General features: G+C 37.7%; 1 pseudogene; it reads right to left on the bottom strand.

Annotated features, from left to right (window-relative positions):
• Positions 1-1,709: 1,709 nt before the first annotated feature.
• On the bottom strand, positions 1,710-5,239 carry LOC115506844 (annotated as a pseudogene).
• Positions 5,240-5,489: the final 250 nt, after the last annotated feature.

Genomic DNA, 5,489 nt, shown 5'->3' on the forward strand with positions numbered 1-5,489 from the left:
GTGATATCTCATTGTAGTTTTGATGTAAGGGAAACAAAAGTAAAAATAAACTATGAGGACTTCATCAAAATAAAAAGTTTCTGCCTAGTGAAAGAAACAATTGACAAAATTAAAAGGCAACTGATGGAATGGGAGAAGATATTTGCAAATGACATATCTCATAAAGGGTAGGTATCTAAAATCTATAAAGAACTTACCAAATTCAACACCCAAAAATCAAACAATCCAGTGAAGAAAAGGGCAAAAGCATCAACAGAAACATTTCAAAAAAAGATATCCAGATGGCTAACAGACATATGAAAAGATGCTCAACATCACTCATCATCAGAAAAATACAAATCAAAACCAAAATGAGATACCACCTCACATCTGTCAGAATCGCTAAAATTAACAACTCAGGAAACAGGTGTTGTTGAGGATTTGAAGACAGGAGAACCATCATACCCTGTTGGTAGGAATGCAAACTAATTTAACCACTCTGGAAAACAGTATGGAGGTTCCTCAAAAAGTTAAAAATAGAACTACCTTACAATCCCGCAATTGCACTACAGGTATTTACCCAAAGGATACAAAAATACTAATTCAAAAGGATACATGCACACTGATGTTTATAGCAGTGTTATCAACAAAAACCAAATTATGGAGAGACCCATGTCCATCGGTTGATGAATGGATAAAGAAGATACTGTATATGTATATATATACAATGGAATATTATTCAGCCATGTCATTTGGATGGAGCTAAACAGTATTATGCTAAGCGAAATAAGTCAGTCAGAGAATGATATGATTTCCTTCATATATGGAATTTAAGAAACAGATGAACATAGGGGAGAGAAAGAAAAGACAGGAGACAAACTATCAAAAAGACTTCATTATAGAAAACAAAATGATGGTTACCAGATGGGAGGTGGGCAAGGGTGGGGGGATGGGTTAAAATAGGTGATGGGTATTAAGAAGGGCACTTGTTGTGATGAGCACCAGGCGTTATAATGTAAGTGTTCAATCACTTAATTCTACAAGTGAAACTAATATTATCCTGTATATTAAATGCAATTTAAGAAAAACCTGGAAAATAACCAAACAATAGCCACTTCAGGATTGGTACTATATTTTCCAAATTTTCTATAGTGAACAAACATTACTTTATAGTCAGGAACTAAAAAAGAAGACTTAAGGGAAAACAAATAAAATAAAAACAAAGAATTCCCCAAGTTGTATTTGTAAGGCTTTATAGTTGACAAATATTTGGATAATTTATTTTATTGTACTTTTAATTTATTTATTGTTTAATTTACATCCAAGTTAGTTACCGTATGGTGCAACATTGATTTCAGCAGTAGATTCCTTAATGCCCCTTACCCATTTAGACCATCCCTCCTCCCACAACCCCTCCAGCAACCCTCTGTTTGTTCTCTATATTTTAGAGTCTCTTATGTTTTGTCCCCTTCCTTGTTTTTATATTATTTTGCTTCCCTTCCCTTATATTCATCTGTATTGTATCTTAAATTCCTCATATGAGTGAAATCATATGATATTTGTCTTTCTCTAATTTCGCTTAGCATAGTACCCTCTAGTTGCATCCAAGTATTTACAAATTGCAAGATTTCATTCTTTTTGATTGCTGAGTAATACTCCATTGTATATATGTACCATATCTTCTTTATTTTGTGTGTGTGTATACACAGTTTTATACTTTTATTTGACAATCAGAAATTCTCATCCACATTAACAGTCTGTAGATTTTTGAAAGTGGTGACAGGTATATAGGTAACCAATATATAGAGCTTATTTGGTGAATCCTCATCCTCGTTACGTTTTCTGGACAACTGCACACAGACATATGGAACATTACTTTTTCCTTTGGTCTAGACAGCTTTGTTGAGCTTGGTGTCAATGCGCACATCTGGGGTTCCCATCTCCTTCATAGCAAATTTCCGGGTCTCTTTGAGAGCCCGAGGGGCATGCTTCTTGAAATCCACTCCATGGATGCGCTTTGGAATGTTGATGGTGTATTCTCTGGTCACTACCTTATTGATGGCAGAACAACACTTCTTCTTGCCACCTTTCTTTGTGAGAACCATTCTGCGGGGCCCAGGTTGTAAAGCAGCCATAATTTTTAATTCAGCTTTTTCCCCCCTCTGTATCAAACATTGCTCTATTTTCACAAAAATTTCTTTATTTAAAATCTCCACAATTGTAACACTGTGGAGACATTTGATAAACATAATTTAAGCAAAAGATACCAAATAAAAAACAGCACATCATGTGTGATTCCATTTACATACAGTTCAATTAGAGTAAAAACTGGTTTGTTCTGTGAGTAAAAGGATTTCCTCTGGACCCGGAAGGGTGTGGATGAGGTGCTTCTAGAGTGCTGGTGGTTGTCTATTTCTCATTCTGGATGCTGGTTACAGCGATGTTTTCAGTTTGTAAATATTTGTGGAGTGGTACAATTGAATATATGCACTTTTCCTTATGAATATTGTACTTGAATTACATCGTTAAAGAAAAGCCTTTACTCTTTTCATGTTTTGTCAACAGTATTGATTTCAAACGTTTTTTATAATTAATGAATATATTTTGAGAGACACAGAGACAGCACAAGTGGGGGAGGGGCAGAGAGAGGGAGAGAGAGAATCCCAAGCAGGCTCCATGCTGTCAGCGCACAGCCTGATGTGGGACTGAAACTCACAAATCATGAGATCATAACCTGAGATGAAATCAAGAGTCACATGCTTTCCCAACTGAGCCACCTAGATGCTGCTCAATGGTATTGATGTTCTGAAATGCAGAACAGTAAAATAGACCCAGGTAGAAAAGAAAAAAAAAGGGGGGAAAGAGTAATGCTGTGAACCAGCGCCCCCTTTGATGTCAAGGAATTTTCCCTACACGTTAAGGTTAAGGTTGACCTCCCTGTTGTTCTGTGTCTCTACACTCAGTGACCAGCAGTACCTAGAGTGTAGCTCAGCATTGTGTATACCATGGAAAAAACTTTCCCATGCAATTGTAGGGGAGTTGAGTCTGCAACTTTCCCCTCCCCCAAACTGCACCTTTTATTTTTTTTTCAATATATGAAATTTATTGTCAAATTGGTTTCCATACAACACCCAGTGCTCATCCCAAAAGGTACCCTCCTCAATACCCATCACCCACCCTCCCCTCCTTCCCACCCCCCATCAACTTCTTTATCCATTCATCCATCGATGGACATTTGGGTTCTTTGCATACTTTGGTTGTCGATAGCGCTGCTACAAACATTGGGATATATGTGCCCCTTTGAAACAGCACACTTATATCCCTTGGATAAATACCTAGTAGTGCAATTACTGGATTGTAGGGTAGTTCTATTTGTAATTGTCTGAGGAACCTCCATACTGTTTTCCAGAGTGGCGGCACCAGTTTGCATTCCCACCAGCAGTGCAAAAGAGATTCTCTTTCTCTGCATCATCGCCAACATCTGTTGTTGCCTGATTGTTAATGTTAGCCATTATGACAGGTGTGAGGTGATATCTCATTGTGGTTTTAATTTGTATTTCCCTGATAATGAGTGATGTTGAGCATTTTTTCATGTGTCTGTTAGCCATCTGGATATCTTCTTTGCAAAAGTGTCTATTCATATCTTTGGCCATTTCTTCACACTGCATTATTTGTTTTCTGGGTATTGAGTTTCATGAATTCTTCATAGATTTTGGATACTAACCCTTTATCTGATATGTCGTTTGCAAATATCTTCTCCCATTCTGTCGGTTGCCTTTTAGTTTTGCTGATTGTTTCCTTCACTGTGCAGAAGCTTTTTTATTTTGATGAGGTCCCAATAGTTCATTTTTGCTTTTGTTTCCCTTGCCTCCGGAGACATTTTGAGTAAGAAGTTGCTGTGGCCAAGATCAAAGAGGTTTTTGCCTGTTTTCTCCTCAAAGATTTTGATGGCTTCCTGTCTTACATTGAAGTCTTTCATCCATTTTAAGTTTATTTTTGTATATGGTGTAAGAAAGTGGTCCAGGTTCATTTTTCTGCACGTCGCTGTCCATTTTTCCCAGCACCACTTGCTGAAAAGACTGTCTTTATTCCATTGGATATTCTTTCCTGCTTTGTCAAAGATTAGTTGGCCATACATTTGTTATTCCATTTCTGGGTTCTCTATTCTGTTCCATTGATCTGAATGTGTGTTCTTGTGCCTGTACCATACTGTCTTGATGATTACAGTTTTGTAGTATAGCTTGAAGTCTGGGATTGTGATGCCTCCTGCTTTGGTTTTCTTTTTCAAGATTGCTTTGGCTATTTGGGGTCTTTTCTGGTTCCATATAAATTTTAGGATTATTTGGTCTATCTCTGTGAAGAATGCTGGTGTTACTTTGATAGGGATCGCATTGAATATGTAGTTTGCTTTAGGTAGTATCGACATTTTAACAATATTTGTTCTTCCTATCCAGGAACATGGAATCTTTTCCCATTTCTTTGTGTCTTCTTCAATTTCTTTCATAATCTTTCTATATTTTTCAGTGTATAAATTTTTCACCTCTTTGGTTAGATTTATTCCTAGGTATTTTATGGGTTTTGGTGCAAATGTAAATGGGATAGATTCCTTGATTTCTCTCTCTGTTGCTTCATTGTTGGTGTATAGGAATGCAACTGATTTCTGTTCATCGATTTTATATCCTGTAACTTTGCTGAATTCATGGATCAGATCTAGCAGTTTTTTTTCGTGGAATCTTTTGGGTTTTCCATATAGAGTATCATGTCATCTGAGAAGAGTGAAAGTTTGACCTCCTCCCAGCCAATTTGGATGTCTTTTATTTCTTTGTGTTGTCTGATTGCTGAGGCTGAGACTTCCAATTCTATGTTGAATAAAGTCAAATGTGGTTTTTAGTTGGATTATTCTGGCTATGGATCCTTTATGAGGTTTTAGTCAATCTGTAATCCAGGGCTGTGGTCACCTGAAAGCTTGACAGAAAATAAAGGGCATACTTCTAAGCTCAGTCATGTGGCTGTTAGCAGAAGTCTTCAATTCCTCCCCATGCGGGCCTTTCCATAGCACTGCTCGCAAAATGGCAGCTGGTGAAAGAGAGAGAGAGAGAGAGACAGAGAGAGAGAGAGGTAGAAAGGAGAGAGAGAGAGGGAGAGGTTCTGGTAAAGTGGAATAGAGGATGGGTAATGTGATGTGGTTTGAGAATCAGGGAGGGAGAAATTCAATACCTAGGGTGCTTGCGTAGAGAGGACTCACCTTAGGAGGCAGCATGAGAGAACTGGGGAAGGCAAGCAGTGGGTGCTGGAAGGTGACAAATGGGAAGAGAGTTGTGAGTACAGAAAGGTTAGGTGACAGCCAAAGACACCCCAATTCATTCTACAATTTTTTCTCAGAATCTGGTGAGTGTGTGTTGTATGTTTCCTTGAAGAAAAAAAGCCCTTTAGTCTTTCTTGGTGTACAGTGTATTGCAAAAGTGCCACATTTAGACAATGATATTAGAAAAATCTTTCCCCTTCAACTT

Source organism: Lynx canadensis, chromosome X (genome assembly GCF_007474595.2).
Source record: "Lynx canadensis isolate LIC74 chromosome X, mLynCan4.pri.v2, whole genome shotgun sequence".
NCBI classification, from domain to species: domain Eukaryota; kingdom Metazoa; phylum Chordata; class Mammalia; order Carnivora; family Felidae; genus Lynx; species Lynx canadensis.